Genomic DNA, 18,520 nt, shown 5'->3' with positions numbered 1-18,520 from the left:
ATTTACGCCAATTATATTTCATTTAATATGTAAATACAGGTTGAGTCTCCCATATCCAAAATGCTTGGGACCAGGGGTATTTTGGATAACGGAATATTCCGTATTTAGGAATAATTGCATATCATAATAAAATATCTTGGGAATCGGACCCAAATATACACACAGAATGCATTTATGTGTTATATACACCTTAGACACACAGCCTGCAATTAATTTTATACAATATATTCAATAATTTTGTGGCTCAAACAAAGTTTGTGTACAGAAATTAAATTCATTTATGTTTCATATACACCTTATACACACAGCATGAAGGTAATTTTATACAATATTTTTAATAATTTGTGCCTTAGACAAAGTTTGTGTACATTGAACCATCAAAAATCAAAGGTTTCATTATCTCAGTCATGCCAAAAAAATTCTGTATTTCGGAATATTCCGTATTTCGGAATATTTGGATATGGGAGACTCAACCTGTAGTAGCAAAGTTATTAACATTGCCTGGGATTATAACTAAAGTTATCTTACTTACTTTTTTTTCTGACGCTGCATTTTTATTCGGCCCAGTTTGCCATTTTGTTTAAATCTGTAACAAGTTATTATCCAGCTCTGTCTCAATAACCATATATAGCTTAGTGTCATCAACAAATATGTATACTTACCAGGCGACCGACAAGGTCATTAATAAACAAGATTGAAAATGACAGAGCCCAATTCTGATCCCTATGGTACACCACTAATCACTTTAGACCAGTTTAAATATGTTCCATTTATAAAAATAATTTGTCTTTTATCCTTAAACCAGTTTCCATTCTATGTACATACTCTTTGCCTTTACCTAGTACTGCACAGTTATGTCAAAAAGTAGCAAATTCTTACAAATTTTCAAATAAATCACAGAAATTGTATTGCTAAGTACTTTCAAATACTTTCACAAAAAAAAAAATTACATAAATTTCACTTGAAACTTACTCACATAAAAACGAATTATATTTATTAGGCGTGACAAAATCTAAATGAGTCTATGCTGATACTTATGGGGGTAGTCAGGGAACTTGTCTGGGGGCCTGACGGGGCCCTGAGCAAGCAATTTAGGCCCCCATGCATAGCAACACCCCGTTCTCTAGAACCCGGGCCTTCCTTTTATTTCCCTTTTATATGCCACATTTCTTTTCCTAGTTGATCACTTTGTTGCACAATATTATCTCTTGTACTATACGTGTACATTCAGGCAATAGACATGCTTTTTAATCAATCTGTTATTTGAGGTTTAATCTTTGCTAATATGATGTCCGTTATACATGTTGTGCTACATGTTTTGTATTTCCACTATATTTAGTCCCTTCTAGTATTTAATTGTTTTACTTTTTGCCTAATCACCTCCTTGAATGTTTTAATTTAACCACATTGCTCCCCTTTTATTCCTATTAATTTTTTTGCCAAAGAGGACATACTTACATCAGTATGTATTTAAAATGTATATTATTAAAATGTCCTATTTTGTCTGTTTTATTATACAGTATGAGTACTCTTCCCCACACAATGTCAGAGCTTCTATGAGATTAATAATATACATTTTGCCCTTTTAAAATACATAGTTTTGTACTGTAGTTCCTTAATAAAACATTTTATAAATATACCATGTCTTTATTAGTACTGTTGTCCTACAGCCATTTACCTTTACATTAGATATACTATCTGTTCTATTAGGTAAAAACAAGTCCAGCAGAGTTCCCTCCACGAGTTAGTTCTTCTACAACTATATACAGTGTAGTTATGGTTTAAAATAGACAGAAATTGGTTTCCTTCACAGTAACCTCTAGTTTCATTGTCCCAATTTGTATCTTGATGGGTAAAATCATCCATGATGAGAATCACATATTGTTGGCTTTCCTTTCAATTTTTAATAATCATCGAATTTCAGTACAATTCCTCATACTAGGAGGCTTATAAAAACTTAAATCAGTTATTTACTGCTATCTATCTATCTATACAGTATCTATACAGCTCAGTCATGTATTTTATCCAGCAACGTCTTCTTTTTACCCATTGTATTATAATTCTCATGCTAATACTGTAAGTCCCGGATCTATCCCGAGATTTGGAACACAGGAGCTCATTCAGACCCGTTCACTAGATGCGTTCGCTCGCACCCAGCGTATGCAAATTCGGCTAAGTGACTGCACAGCAGGTGATCACTCGGCAAGGCATAAGCACCACCATTATGTCTTGGTGGGCGATCGCTCTGTGTATGTAGATGCCCACCAGCCTGTCTTGTCCAGGAAGTGTATGCAACGATCGGTACATCGAGTACCATCGGAAGCGAACCCAGCGCTTGAGGTTGACTATACCCTGACGCAAGCACTGCGATCACTTCATTGTGAAATACAACCAGGTGACGTGTACTATGACACTGCCTGTTATGCACGTCTCTGAAACGGCGTTAAGACGCTTAGGCACACCTGCGTTCTCACCTCCACTCCCCCGTTTCTAGTGGCCTGCCCCTGTCACCACCCACAAATGGCTTCTCCTGTAACTCACTCTGCTGGGGTGTCTATGCGCAACAAGCGACCGCTTCCCGATCTCTCGCACTGGTTCTCGCACATGCACTGCGATGCGTATGCATGCGCAGAAAGCGGCAATCGGCCAGCTACGAGCGAACGCATCCTAGCATGCGGGTCTGAATCAGGTCCACAGTTCCAAAATGGGTAAGACCTGGGACAGACTCCTTTCCACTGCGGCTGCAGTGGTACACTTCTCCCGGCGTACACTTTCTGGTGATCAAACTTTTTGCACTTCACACAATAGCATTCAAAGGATACACATACACTCTGGCTTTTAAAGGGTAAAACAGCTAAGCAATATTTACACTGTCACATTATAATAGTTAAGAAAGCTAAGCAATACTTCTCTTCTTAAAAGGCTTATACTGTATTTCTGATCAGTTTGTCCACTCATCGCTGCCTGCCCTTACAGATCTCTGTGTCCCACTTCAACCAGTCACCAATCTTTACCCGTAAAGAACTTTGTGCCTCAGTTTCTTCAGTAAATGCTCCCAGCCCCTACAAAGCTCCATGCTCCACTTCCTTGGATACGGTCTAAAGATCTACAGTAAAAAGGTAGACAATGTCTAGATAGACACCAGGGGCCAAATGTAATAGGGTGAGAGTTTAGAAAATGTGAGAGTTTAGCAGTAATCTCTCACATTGGTTGAGTTTTATCTTCAAAATGGGAAAACATCTGAATGAGATTTTAAATCGTGAGAGTTTTTTAAGTCTATAAAAACATGAAAGTTCACTCTGTTACTTTGTTTTTGAACTCTATTACATTGGTAACGTTTAAAAAGTGTTGGAAACTCTCACTTTTCTAAACTCTCACCCTATTACATTTGGCCCCAGATGTTAGACAGTCAATAGGTCGACAGGGAGGCATTGCCCACTGCATGCAACTGACTGGTGGCTGAGAAGCAACAAGAGTAGTTCCTTATCTGCTACTTTGCCCTCAGCCAGGTCCATGCAGTGTGTAACTGCACACCTACTGTTAAACACCTACTTGGGTTGGATTTTGCAACAAACTGACACATGCTTGAACCTCACAGGCTCCCATACTAGGAAGTGTCGTTCAACCTGCATCCCGGTGGACTTACATGCGTCTCTATCATTAAACGGCTGTTTAAAGTGCTTCTGGTACCCACTCAATGGATTCCTGTTTGCTTACACAACGCAATTAGGGACAGCACTAGGATAACAATAAAATTATATATAACAGATTATTAGTAAACTTTATAAAAGATTAGTAGTAAACAGCTACAGCTTTCCTTTTTTACTCTCATTGTGCAATTTTGAAGTGTCCAGGGAAGTTATTATACTATACTTTTTTACTTCTTGCTACTTAATGAAACTAATTTTCAAACATATAACCTCAAGCTGACACCTTCATTCTATCACTCGCTTTTTACTAAAATACAGTGTAGGTGATTCTATAACATTCCCATATACCATATATAGGTCCGTATTCAATTAGCGTCAAAAATCTGTTTGTTGCGAAAAAGTTTTGCTGGTGACGTCATTTCGCCAGTGGAAACTTATCCCCGTATTAAATTTTTGCGACTTTTCGCCGGTGCGAAAACGCAATGCAATGTACCCGGAGGAAAAGTTTCGCCTATGAATAGCTGTCACAAAAAAGTGCAGAATTTGGGGTACAAACTTAAAAACTAGCGAAATAGACTTTGGAGGTGTCTGCAAGTATGCGGAAGGTGTTTTTTTTGATTGCAGGTGCTTGCTGAAGGTGCTTTTTTTTTCTATGCTTTTAAAGACATCACTTTTGCAATTTTTAACCATGCTGGCACCCATTTTCATGTACCGCAAATTTGCTGGGACTAGTTATTTTCTCAAAAAAAACCCCCCTGCTAAATGCTATTCTTCACCACTTGTGCAAAGACGCTAATTAGCAGCAAATGAGAGCATTTAAGTAGCCCAAATAGCTTCAGCAGGGCTAATCAGGGGCATCTACCATGATCCACAATTTTAGTGCAACATTTGGGGGGTGTCAGGCTGATTTCCCCAAAACTGACAGCACTTTTTGCCTGTTTGCGTTTTGCCGAGGTCCCGTTTTTGCGTCTTTGGAATTGAATATGGCGAAAAGCAGGGACGCGCGTAATACTTTTTCGCATGGAAAACCAGAAATGTCGGCGAAAAGTCCGGCATGCGAAAAGTACGGGACTTTTCACGTCTAATTGAATATGCCGGTCAGGGGTCTATTTACTAAGCAGTGTTAGGAGACAGAGGGCCTGATTCAGAGCCGCTCGCAAGCGGCCACTTGTTCGCTCCGAGCGATGTTTGCCCAACTGCGCATGCGTACGGATCGTAATACGCATGCGCAAACCAGTCAGTGCGGCCGAAATTCATGTGCTCGCAAAATAGCGAATGCCTGATAATTTGAGTGACAGAATGAGGCGTATGTGGGTGGTAACAGGGGAAGGTGCTTGAAAAAGGCGGAGTGGAGATCCGATCGCAGGCGTGCTTAAAGGTCAAAACGGGCGTTTTATGGGTGTGCATAATTAAAACAGCAGCGTCATTGACCACGTCACTGGGTTATGTAATAGCCAGAACTGCTCGCAAGATTGTGGTAGCAAAAACCAACCACAAGAATAGCGAGCAGTTCATACCCTGGTCGATGTACTCGATTAATCTAATAAATAGCGGACATGACGTAGGATGCGAGCGGCCAGGGGGCGTAGTTTCCCAAAAAACGACCGCAAGTTTTGTTCGCTCGTTCAGACCTAGAGGGGTGAACAGACCGCACAGAGCGAACGGTTCATTTGAATAGCCACCCCTATTTTCTGGACGAGCGAGCGCTAATTGCGTCCGGCTCTGAATCAGGCCCAGAGTGAAAAGTGATAAGGTGCCAGCCAATCAGCTCCCAACTGTCATCTCACAGGCTGTGTTTGAAAATTGACAGTTAGGAGCTGATTGGCTGGCACCTAATCACAGACTTATCACTTTTCATTCTGTCTCCTAGCACTGCTTAGTAAATAGACCCCTCAGTCTTGTTTTAGCCTACTCTAATGTGGCACATATGATTTTTTTTTCAATACACTCTGTACTGACACTCTTATTCTATCTTATCTCCTCACACTGTATTCCCATATGAATCCATTTATTTACTGTTCAGTATATATAACAGACTGTCAACATCGCATCATTATACAATACATATATTCGGATAACTGTTCCATTGTAGTTTATGTTTTGGTTGCTAACATATAAAAACAAATATCTGTGCATTATGTTTATACTGTATTATTATCCTGCTAGCACCTAAGTAATAGACAGAGATCAGAGTTGCAGTGCGGTCTCCACATACTGTACTGATTGGAGAATCGATGGAACCATTCAGCATAGTAAGCTGTCCAATGCAAAGAGAATGTACATAACCACAGGACCGTTAAGTAATTCAATTAGGTTACTCCCCCCCACCCCCACAGACATGGGGTATGAATTTAATTGTGGGAGTAGGCTATAAAATAATACTAATACAAGTGACAAGTTATTTTAAGAATTATTAATATATATGTAGTGTACTGTAGATTAATAATCAGTTTGCACCAATGGGGTTTATAATGCAATTCTACAGCTGTATTTGTGAAAAGTACTACCTACATCTTACCAAACTCTGTAGGGAAATCAAAATATCTACAGTGCTGATTTTTGCAATGAATAGAAACTGTGACATTACTAAGAGACCAACTCTGGCTTCTCATTAACAAAAAAACATTTTTAAATGTCAAGAATATACCATTAGAAGGTAAACTGTGAACCAAGGGCCTGATTCAGAGCCGGACGCTATTTGCGGTCGTTCGTTCTGAAAAAAGGGGTGGCTATTCAAATGAACCGTTCGCTCTTTGCGGTCTGTTCACGCCTCTATGTCTGAATGAGCGAACAAAACTTGCGGTTGTTTTTTTTTAAACTACGCCCCCTGGCCGCTCGCATCCTACGTCATATCCGCTATTTATTAGATTAATCGAGTACATCGACCAGCGTATGAACTGCTCGCTATTCTTGTGGTTGGTTTTTCCTACCACAATCAAGTTCTGACTATAAAATAACCCAGTGACGTGGTCAATGATAGCAGGCATTCGCTATTTAGCGAACAAACGATTTTCGGCCGCACTGACTGGTTCACGCATGCGTATTACGATCCGTACGCATGCGCAGTTGGGCAAACATCACTCGGAACGAACGAGCGGCCGCTTACGAGCGGCTCTGAATCAGGCCCCATGTTACAGGTAACTAGAAAAAATTTGCTAGTTGCATATATTTGTTTTATGTTTGTGAAAATTAAATCTATTTAAAATGTAGGCTTATAGTGCATACACACAGTCAGATTTTCTTTCAGATATGAACGATAACGATTTTAAAAATCGTTCAATCGCTCATATCTTTGACTAGAGGACCTGCAACGATAAATGAAGCGCGTGCCTGCATGTCAGATAATGATATCTGACATCGTCTGTTTTTGCAGTCAGATTTGTCAGATATCGTTCATCGTTTTATCGTTGAAATCATTCACACTGAACGATCAAACGATTTAACTATGAACGATTTTTGGCTATCATAGCCACTCCCCGGCCTCCATTTTGTTTTCGACGCGACTTTGAGAGGAGGAAGAGATTGCAGCTCTGCAGGCACCTGTTTGCACTTGTAAAAGGGTAAGTTTTTTTTTCAGCCACTGCTGGCCACCAATGCTGTGTATACTGCGTAGGGGTCCTACAGGGCACAGCGGGAGGGGGGGCGCCCAGCATGGGGGGGGGCACAGCGGTGGGTGCCCAGTGGGGGTGGAAAGTTTTTCTCTTCTTTTACAGCCACTGCTGGCCACCACTGTTGCGTGCACGGCATAGGGGTCCTATGGGGCACAGCGGGGGGGGAGCGGGGGTGCACAGCAAATGCAATCAGGGTCTGGGGGCCAAAAGCGGTGTGGGCCCAGTGGTAGGGAGTGCACAGCTGAGGCATTCAGGGGTCTAGGGGGCAATCAGTGGTGGGGGCCCAGCGGGAGGGGGGGCACAACATAGAAGGAAGCTCTGCATAAGGGGGAAAACAGAAGGGGACTCAGCATAAGTGGGCACAGCACAGAAGGGGGCACTGCATAAGAGGAAAAACACAGAAGGGGGCTCTGCATAACGGGGAAAAAACACAGAAGGGGGCTCTGCATAAGGGCACAGCACAGAAGGGGGCTCTGCATAATGGGAAAAAAACAGAAGGGGGCTCACCATAAGAGGGCACAGCACAGGAGGGGGCATAGCACAGAAGGGGGCTCTTCATAAGGGACACAACACAGAAGGGGGAAAAACATAGAAGGGGGCTCTGCATAAGGGGGCACATCACAGAAGGGGGCTCTGCATAAGGAGGACAAAACGCAGAAGAGGGCTCTGCATAAGGGGGACAGCACAGAAGGGGGCTCTGCATTAGGGGGGGGGAACAGAAGGGGGCTCAGCATAAGGGGGAACAGTATTGGAGGGGGCTCTACATAAGAAGGCACAGCACAGAAGGGGGCTCTGCATAAGGGGGAAAAAACACAGAAGGAGGCTCTGCATAAGGGGGCACGGCACAGAAGGGTGCTCTGCATAAAGGGGAAAAAACAAAGATGGAGGCTCAGCATAAGGGGGCACAGCACAGGAGGGGGCACAGCACAGAAGGGGGCTCTACATAAGGGGGGACAAACACAGAAGGGGGCTCAGCATAAGGGGGCACAGCACAGGAGGGGGCTTTACATAAGGGGCACAGCACAGAAAGGGTCTGCATAAGGGGGAAAAACATAGAAGAGGAGGCTCTGCATAAGTGGGCACAGCACAGAAGGTTGGCTCTGCATAAGGGGGAAAAACACAGAAGGGGCTCAGCATAAGGGGGCACAATACAGGAGGGGGCACAGCAGAGAAGAGGGCTCTACATAAGTGGGCACAGCACAAAAGGGGGCTCTGCATAAGGGGAAAAATACAGAAGGGGGCTCTGCATAAGGGGGAAAACACAGAAGGGGGCTCTGCATAAGGGGCACAGCACAGAAGGGGGATCTGCATAAGGGGGCTCTGCATAAGGTGTCACTGCACAGAAGGGGGCTTTGCATAAGGGGGCACAGCACAGAAGGGGGCTCTGCATAAGGGGGCACAGCACAGAAGGGGGCTCTGCATAAGGGGGCACAGCACAGAAGGGGGCTCTGCATAAGGTGTCACTGCACAGAAGGGGGTTTTGCATAATCGGGAAAAACACAGAAGGGGCTCTGCATAAGGAGGCACAGCATATATGGGGATCTGCATAAAGTGGGCATAGCACAGAATGGGGCTCTGCATAAGGGGAAAAACACAGAAGGGGGCTCACCATAAGAGGGCACAGCACAGGAGGGGGCATAGCACAGAAGGGGGCTCTACATAAGGGACACAACACAGAAGGGGGAAAAACATAGAAGCGGGCTCTGCATAAGGGGGAACATCACAGAAGGGGGCTCTGCATAAGGAGGACAAAACACAGAAGAGGGCTCTGCATAAGGGGGACAGCACAGAAGGGGGCTCTACATAAGGGGGGGAAAACAGAAGGGGGCTCAGCATAAGGCGGAACAGTATTGGATGGGGCTCTACATAAGAAGGCACAGCACAGAAGGGGGCTCTGCATAAGGGGGAAAAAACACAGAAGGAGGCTCTGCATAAGGGGGCACGGCACAGAAGGGTGCTCTGCATAAAGGGGAAAAAACAAAGATGGAGGCTCAGCATAAGGGGGCACAGCACAGAAGGGGGCTCTACATAAGGGGGGAAAAAACACAGAAGGGGGCTCAGCATAAGGGGGCACAGCACAGGAGGGGGCTCTACATAAGGGGCACAGCACAGAAAGGGGCTGCATAAGGGGGAAAAACACAGAAGAGGGGACTCTGCATAAGTGGGCACAGCACAGAAGGTTGGCTCTGCATAAGGGGGAAAAACACAGAAGGGGCTCAGCATAAGGGGGCACAACACAGGAGGGGGCACAGCAGAGAAGGGGGCTCTACATAAGGGGGCACATCACAGAAGGGGGCTCTGCATAAGGGGAAAAACACAGAAGGAGGCTCTGCATAAGGAGGCACAGCATATATGGGGATCTGCATAAAGTGGGCACAGCATACATTGGGGATCTGCATAAAGAGGGCAATGTATTAGGGGACACTGCATAAAGGGGACCCAGTTTGGGACACTGAATAAGTGGCCATTGCATACATGGGCCATACTATAAACGGGGCTCTGCATGATGGGGACAGGTACAGCAGGTGGCATAGCATAATGGGAGCATAGCATCATGGGGGAACAGCATAAGGGGCGCTGTATTTTTTATGGGCCAGATGTAATGAAATGATTAATTCATGTTGATTTCAAATTTTTTTTTAAATTTTGGTTTGTAATGCCCCTTTTTTAACTTTTAAATTGCAGACATGGCTGGTAACCGCAAGTACTGGACAGGATTCCTGGACTTGTACCAAGCCAATGAGTGGAATGTCAAATTAAGAGAGTACTCAGATCGTGGCCTGAAAAACAAGGTATATCAGAAGCTGCTGGTGTATTGCAGGCACCTGAATAAGGATGTAGACCTAGATTGGGTAAAGCAGAAGATCAACAACTTCCAGACAACATTCATGCGGGAGCACACAAAATATGTGAACGCCCAACTTTCCGGAGAAGGGGCAGATGAGGTGAAGAAACCAACCTTATGGGACTATGACATACTGTCCTTCGTCCTGGTGAAACGAGCCGGAGAATCTGTCAATTAGCTCACTGGATGAGGAAGTAGAGGAGGATCGTCCTGTGGATGTACCAGAGAGTTAGGTTTCCGTAAGTACATCAACCATTTTGTAATAAACTGCATTTTTATTTCTAGTTTTTGAGAGTACATATAGGATGTAGTCATGAAGCTACCATTTGAAATGTCGATCATTGGTTTCTCAAAGGTAATTTTCCCGCATGGGACTAATGATTGGCCATTTAGTCCTGTATTTTATTGGATAATTAACATTTGTTTCTATCCTAGTTTCTTTGTACGGAGGAAGTGGATCCTGGTGCTTCAGCCAGTGAGCTGTTGGAACTTGAGGAGGCCATCGTGGAGGTGCCGCCACCACCACCTTCACAACCTGCCGCCAAGAAGCCGAGGTCGGCGGGCAAGGCATCTCAAGCTTTAAGTTCCAGACCGGGTCGGGCAGATACCTTTTTAAAGCGTGCCGAGGAGGTTCTGCACACAAATTCGATTTGATTTTACCGTTTTCGGACTCAACATGGGCAATGAACTGAGGAAAATGAAGCCCCATACCCAACATCTTTGCCGAAGGCTCATGTATTGTTTTTTTGGTGCATGTTTGTAAAATTGTTTCTGCCCGATTTCTCCTGCTCTTTCTTCAGGATGAGAATCAGTTGTTAATAGTACCATAAAGTTTTACTTTCTCCACCTCATTTGCCCCTGCTTTTGAATGTTTGGCATTCCATATTTTGTTGTGACTTCCACAGCCACTGTTTGGAAGTCTGTTGTATCTTCTGCTTTACCCAGTTATGTCTGCATTTCCTATGGGCCTCTGCAATACATCATCAGAAGCTGATGTACCTTGTTGCCCTGATCTGAGTACTCTTTATCTTTAAGACACTCATTGGCTTGGCACAAAACAGGAGATCCTGTCCAGTATTCCCCTGGTTTTGCAAAAAACTTATTTATAAAAATTTTAAAAGAAACAAAAATGGTTGTCTGTCTTTATTTACACCATATATTTTCAAAAACTTGAATTTTAAAATGTTTTTTAATTTTATTTTTTAAAATTTACAAACTTTGTCCTTACAAAGACCAGGGCACACGTATCCACTTGTCGATATTAATGAGCAATTGAAACATATAGCAACATCATTATCGTTCAATCACTCACTAATATCGAACATTATTTATACAGTTTAATGTGAGAAAAGACCAGTGATGTACATTCCCTGCTGGTCGTTTCCCACATCATTCATCACCACAACATGACGCTCAATCTGAACAACATATTGTTTAGTGTAGGGAGTACAGGAACTGAGGACCAATTGTACGATTACAAGGTTGTAATCAGTGATCGGGAAGTAGGTCCAACAATGTGAGTCGCATGGCCCCCTGGCTTTAAAAATATTGTGGGCCTATTCCACCATTTTTTCTGCCCTCAAAAAATGATGGCCCACTGCCTGTGGAGAACATCCCTAGCTATAACGCATATTTTGGACAGACAGATAAACAGGGAGACGGGCACAGGGGTGGGAGGGGGGTGTACACAGGGGAGCAGAAGAGCTACAGAGATGGAGAGATGGTAAGAGGGGGCACAGGAAAGGCAAAGTGGTCCAAACATGGGGAGAGGGGAACGTAGCACAGAGGTGGAAAGGAAGAGTACACACGAGAGTAGATGTTTTATTAGCATTCATGTTTGTACGGCAAGCCATACTTATACCCTAAAACATACATCAGTTTTTCAATTAAAGGTTCCCACAGTGTAAAACTCAATATAAAGTGTTTTTTTTTTAAAGTGATTTCCACCTGTTATCGCCATGATGTGATGTTCAGCCATACCTTCCCCGGTAATAATACCCTGTGAAAAATGAGAGTTGTTATGGCCCATTGTTAACAGGACATTGCTGTGTACTTGAACCCAGACACAAATTACCTGCAAGTGCCCTGTGCACATGTCTATCTCCTGCTGAGGATTCGCGGAGTACAGTGAAAGATGAGCCCCAGGAACACACCTCTCTCAGGACACCTAGAGATTCACTAACTCCATGGCGCAGATCTTAATTGTGGACAAGTGATGTGGAATGCACAGGCAGCGGCATTTGGTTGAGAGTCTGCCGGCAGTGATTGGCTGCTGTGGCCGTTGCGTGTGCGCTGCAGCAGCCAGTCACTGCAGGCAGTATCTTCCCTGCTGCTCTGCCGTGCACGTATTAAACTATGCTGTTTTTTTTAGTTCTCTGCAGCGCGGCTGTGCTGAAAACCCGGTGACACCCTGTGCTGTGGCTAATCCCTCACAGGTTGTAAGGGATTGTCCACAGCAGAGCGCGTCCCCGGGGCCACGGCCCCTTTTTAAAAGTCCCTTGTCTGCAAACCCTTGTAAAAAACACGCTATAGTGCATTTTTGCAATCACTGTGTATTTGTCCTTTAGATAATCTATATAGTAGGGTGCAATAGCAAGGGTATATTATGGTTTGGGAAACTATGTGGGGGGGGAGGGGGTGACAAATCACAAACCTACATGTACTTTAGTGAAAACGAAAACACTGGGAGTAGGCATTTGACCAACAGTGAAGTACTGTTTGTTGTGTGTTAGGAATAGGGGTGGTTTGGGGTACCTACCACTTGAAGTCAGCCTCCGCATTGTTCCTTTTTTGGGGGGGCGCCTACAGTAGGGTTGACCAATAAGCGGCCCCACAGCTGTTGTGGAACTACACATTAGAACATGCCATGGCACAGTCTTGTTATTTGGACATGGTAAAGCTGTTGCAAGGCATGCTGGAATATATAGTTTAACAGCAGGTTGAGGTACGAGTATTGGCCACCCGTGTTCTCGAGGCCTACAAATATAAAAGCATTGCTTAATGACGTATGCTTAAATTATTACAAACTTTTGTATACTTTAACCATTTCAATTGGAAATTTAAACTGTTGAATTTAGAATGTAATGTGAATTAATATCTTTTAAATGTTTAAACAGTTATTTACTATATATATTCGGTTACAACAAAATACCTAAAGACACTTATTAAAGGCCGACACAAAAAACATTTTCCAAACATGTGTTTAATTAACAATTCCTTCTTATTTTGGAACTGTACAGTTTAGTTTTTCAAAACTCTGAACATTAGGCAGAACGCTCTGCCTGCCAGGGAACAGCACCTTCAGCGTTGAAATATGCAAGGTACCACTCCCTGACTTCCTTTGCCCCTGCTGTGCCACCTGGTGGAAGTGAAGAGCGACTCACTGAGGGCCAGTTATGAACCCCAGGTTCTGTTGAATATCCAGAGGACAAACTAATTTGTCATTGGGTGTTGCGCAGCAATAAATTATGTAGTACACATGATGCGAGGACAACCCAATTGATCTTATCGATCCTTAGGTTGATTGGCGTGTGGAATTCTCTAAAGCGATTGCTCGAGACAGCCTGTAATTAAATACAGACCTTTCTGGCATCAGTGTCCGTTGGGCGTATGGTTTTATTACATGTTCATGTAAGGCAAATGCTTAATCCGCAACAAAGACATATGACAAACCATGAGCACATTAATCTGCTGTTGGAAGATTTAAGGTCTTCTACACCATCCTGTCGTAAAAAGTGTTATTTTTAAAAGAACCCCCATCAGAGACATGACTGTTCTTCCCAACGTCTACAAATATAAACTAATAGTTTGCGGAAACAATAGCCATAAGGACTATGCTAAAATAGCCCTTGTGGTTGAAGTACAAGGAGCCACTGCTGCTGGGTTGGGCTATCCTTACATGCTTGCCATCAATGGCACCACCACAGTTAGGAAAGTTCAATTTCCGTTCTAAATCAGCAGCGATGCTCTGCCAATCAGCAACAGTACAAGGAAACTGAAATTAGAAAAAGAAATAAAGTGTTCATAAATGGATTACACATTTTATAGCTTTAAATACATCAGCACATGTAAGGACTATTTATTTAAACTGGGTGGTCAGATACTGATCCTAATACAATGGTGTATATGTATTATCAGATGAAGCCGATCAGCAAACGTTATGTGCGCTCATATGGCTTCACCACCATGTATGATTGGGGTTTTTGTTTAAAATTGGCAAAGGCACTCACCCCTATGGCACTACCCGCTAGAGACCTCATCGCATCAGCATAGTGCTGATGCGCTGTGTATCAGTCCAGGCCGCCTACACTTACCATGCACGTGATCTAGCAAAGATTGCCAGTTACCCACATGAAGCCCTGGAGACAGCAGGCGGCGCTGCAAGGACAGCGTTGTCCCTGCTGTGAAGATACGGCATCGCCAGGCTGTAGCTGTCCATAGCATCAGCTACAGCGACACGAATGGACAGTACATAGGACAGAATATCGCCAATGTTATCTTGTAGCGAGCAGTGCCGATAGCGCCATGCGCATTGTGCCCCTATAATTTACCAGCCAGACCACCATTAATACATAGGGGACAAGTGGTGTCAGTGCACTTGACGTACACTGATAACACTTCTGACGTTCATACAGCTGCCCAAATATCACATACAGGGACATATTGAATTAGCTCTGAAAAGTCTCTTCCTCGCAATCGCTGGTTTTCCATGCGAAAAAGTATCGCACTCGTCCCCGCTTACAGCAAAAACGGGTCCCCGTGAATTTGGAATTTGCAAAAATACTGTCAGATTAGGGGGAAACAGCCTGACACCCCCAAAAAGATGCACTGACATGGGGATCAGTATGGATACCCCCAAATAGCCCTGTTGAATGTATTTGGGGTGCTTAAATGCTGTCAATATTTGCTAATTAGAGTCTTTGCATAAGTGGTGAAGAATAGCATTTAGCCGTTTTTGGGTTAAAAAAAAGTACTCCTAGCAAATTTGGGTTACACAAAAATGGGTGTTAGCATAATTTTTAAGTTGATAAAGTTTTACAAAATGTGAAAAATAAACCTGCCATAAGCACCTGCAAACTTAAAAACACCTGGGGGGCCCCCTGGAGTCAATTTTGCAAGTTTTTAAGTTTTTCCCCTAACTTTGGACTTTTTCACCTCCTTTTTCAAAGTAATTTTTAGGGGTGTTCTTATGTTCTTTTAAAACTTTTATTAACACAGATTACCTTTGGGGAACTGTCCTAAGGCTGCATGCTGACTAATGGGTTCCCTGTCACAATAGCACAATAGACACACTTTGTAAAAGGCAAGCCAAAAACAAAGCGGAGCAAATTAGCAATGCAACGACGTTTAGCAGGTATAAACCAAACTAAACTAGCCACAGAGCAAGAAATGCAAAGTTTTAAAATGGCCCCCACCTTTTTATTCCCTCATGGCAGCCCCTCCCACCATATCACACACATCTGCCCAGTATACACCCCTCAAGAATAGTTGGACCAATCATTGGCCTTGGAATTCTTCTTCATTTAAGTACTGTCAGATCTGTCAGATATCGTTCATCGTTAATGAAAAAATCATTCAAATCGTTGGCCAAATTGTTCAAATCATCGCACAAATTGTTCATCGTTATCGTTCCAGAAAAATCGTCCAACGAAACCGTTGATCTGACAAATCTGACCGTGTGTATGCACCATTTGGCTTTCAGGTATACAGATGTGTCCTCACTCCTCATACACTATTGCTGCAGATGCGCCAAACAGCCCCGCGTGACTTGGCTTGTGCCGAGCCTCTTTTTCGCTTGAATATGCGTCATAGTCGCACAAATTAAACAATTGGATGAAACAAAACTGCTTAGCAAGACTGCACTGATTAAATTGATATGCAACATTTGTACATCTGTGTCGGAATGAAATTTGTATACAGCAGATTTCATTCTGCAGCAGCCATGGCTTTTTCTCACCCCAGGTTTCATTTGTACATTTTTAAAACTACAATCATTTCTGAGCGGTGAAAGTGGGAGCTCATTGTCTTTAGTACACATTGATTGATGTTTTGCTGTGTTTTAGATGTACACTACACCACTCGGTGCTGCACATTCGTGCCAGGTATTTCGAGTCTTATGGTGTATTGAGGCTTGGTGTAGGAGTACTCATCTCTATATATAATATAATAATATATATATTAGAAATGAGCGGTTCGTTTTTGCAGAAGTCGAAAAACACCCAAACTTGGGGTTTCTGAGTAGAACTGAATGACTGCTCAGGTCTTCTATACAGGTTTGGATCTCATAACGAGACATATCTTATGTTTCCCAGAAGTCTCATGTTTTAGTTGCATATAAGAAGCCCTCCCTAACGATCAAGGAGAGGGTGTGGGCTGTAGTTGTGCTTCTATAAATGCCATGGAATCAGTATGTAATGTCAGCTGTTTCGGGATGCCTACTGTCAAAATACTGACAGTGGCATCCCGATGGTTGGTATTCTGAAACGGGTCGGGTAAGTATACTTACCATTCTCCCCCTAACCCTCCCTTCTTGTAGCCTAACCTTAACCCTCCCCACCTTGCATCCTAACCCACCCCATTAGTGCCTAAACCTAACCCTTCTCCCTTAGTGCCCAACCCCAACCCCCCCCCCGTGGTGCCTAACCCTCCCCCCTAGGGGTACCTAACCCTAACTTCCCCCCAAAAAAACTTACATTAAACCCGCTATGCTACCTGAACCTAACCCTCCCCACCACTGCTAACGCTAAGGGCGTCCTGTACTTACCTCATTCAGGTAGCCATCCTTTTGGATTCCAGTGTCGGGATTAAGATAGGCGTCGGTATATCGAGACATATCTTAAGTCCCTTGTCGGGCTTCCCCCATCGGGATTTAGATCAGCGGCATTGCGGGCACCGATCTCATAACTAAATCCCGATGCCATTATATGACACTAGAGATGCCATTACACAGACTGTTTCTGTCAGACACTAGCTTGCAACTGCAATCCAGTGCAAACTGCAAACAGGCTACTGTCACTGGGTGCTTGTTTATCAGACACTAGTAGCACCTAGTTAAAACTGAACTTGACATGAGCTTCCCAAGGATATCTATCTAGACTAGGGGTGTGCACCAGCCACTTTTCGTGTTTTGTGTTTTGGTTTTGGATCTGGATCTTTCTTCGTGTTTTGGATCTGGATTGGTTTTGCCAAAACCACCCTTCCGTGTTTTGGGTTCTGGGTTTTGTGTTTTGGATCTGTACTTTTTTGAAAAAAAGCATAAAAACAGCTAAAATCACAGAATTTGTAGGTTTTTCTGCTCCTATGCTATTATTAACCTCAATAACCTTAATTTCCACTCATTTGCAGTCTATTCTGAACACCTCACATCTCACAATAGTGTTTTTATGTCCAAAAGGTTGCACCGAGGTAGCTGGATGACTATGCTAAGCGACACGAGTGGGCGGCACAAACACGTGACCCATCTAGGCGTGAATCTGCAGTGGCAGACAGGATGGCAGTTTGAAAAACTAGGCCCCAAACTGTACATAATGCAAAGAAAAAAAAGAGGTGCAAGATGGAATTGTCCTTGGGCCCTCCCACCCACCCTTATGTTGTATAAACAGGACATGCACACTTTAACAAACCAATCATTTCAGCGGCAGGGTCTGCCACACAACTGTGGCTGAAATGATTGGTTCGTTTGGGCCCCCACAAAACAAGCTGGCAATTAATCTGTCCCTGCACAAACTGGCTCTACGGAGGCAATATGTCATCCTCATCCTCCTCATCCACCGATTCCTCACCCTCTTCAGTGTGTACATCCTCATCCTCACAGAGTATTAATTCGTCCCCGCTGGAATCCACAACCACAGGTCCCTCTGTACGTTCTGGAGGCTGGTCTCCCTGGAAGAGTTGATCATTCATTTTATGAACATCATCTTCTCCACATTTTGTGGAAGCAACCTCCTACGCCTTTCGCTGACAAGGTTCCCGGCTGCACTAAACACTCTTTCGGAGTACACACTGGAGCGGGGGCAACTCAGGTAAAATAGAGCCAGTTTGTACAGGGAGTTCCAAATTGCTTCTTTTTCCTGCCAGTACAGGTACGGACTGTCTGACATGCCTACTTGGATGCTGTCACCGATGTAATCCTTTAACAGACAGACGCACGCTTGTCGCTGCTGCTTTGAGGATGCAAGTGCGGCTACAGCCCACACAATTCACAAAGACAGAAAAAAAAAGAAGAATATTTTAACTGTTTGTGGAGCGCACTTTGAGGGTTACACCACCCTTTAACAGACAGACGCACGCTTGTCGCTGCTGCTTTGAGGATGCAAGTGCAGCTACAGCCCACACAATTCACAAAGACAGAAAAAGAAGAAGAATATTTTTATTGTTTGTGTAGCACACTTTGAGGGTGTCACCACCCTTTAACA

The sequence above is a fragment of the Taudactylus pleione genome, unplaced genomic scaffold (genome assembly GCF_031769625.1).
Source record: "Taudactylus pleione unplaced genomic scaffold, aTauple2 ptg000086l, whole genome shotgun sequence".
NCBI classification, from domain to species: Eukaryota; Metazoa; Chordata; class Amphibia; order Anura; family Myobatrachidae; genus Taudactylus; species Taudactylus pleione.
Note: the sequence above shows the minus strand (reverse complement) of the source record.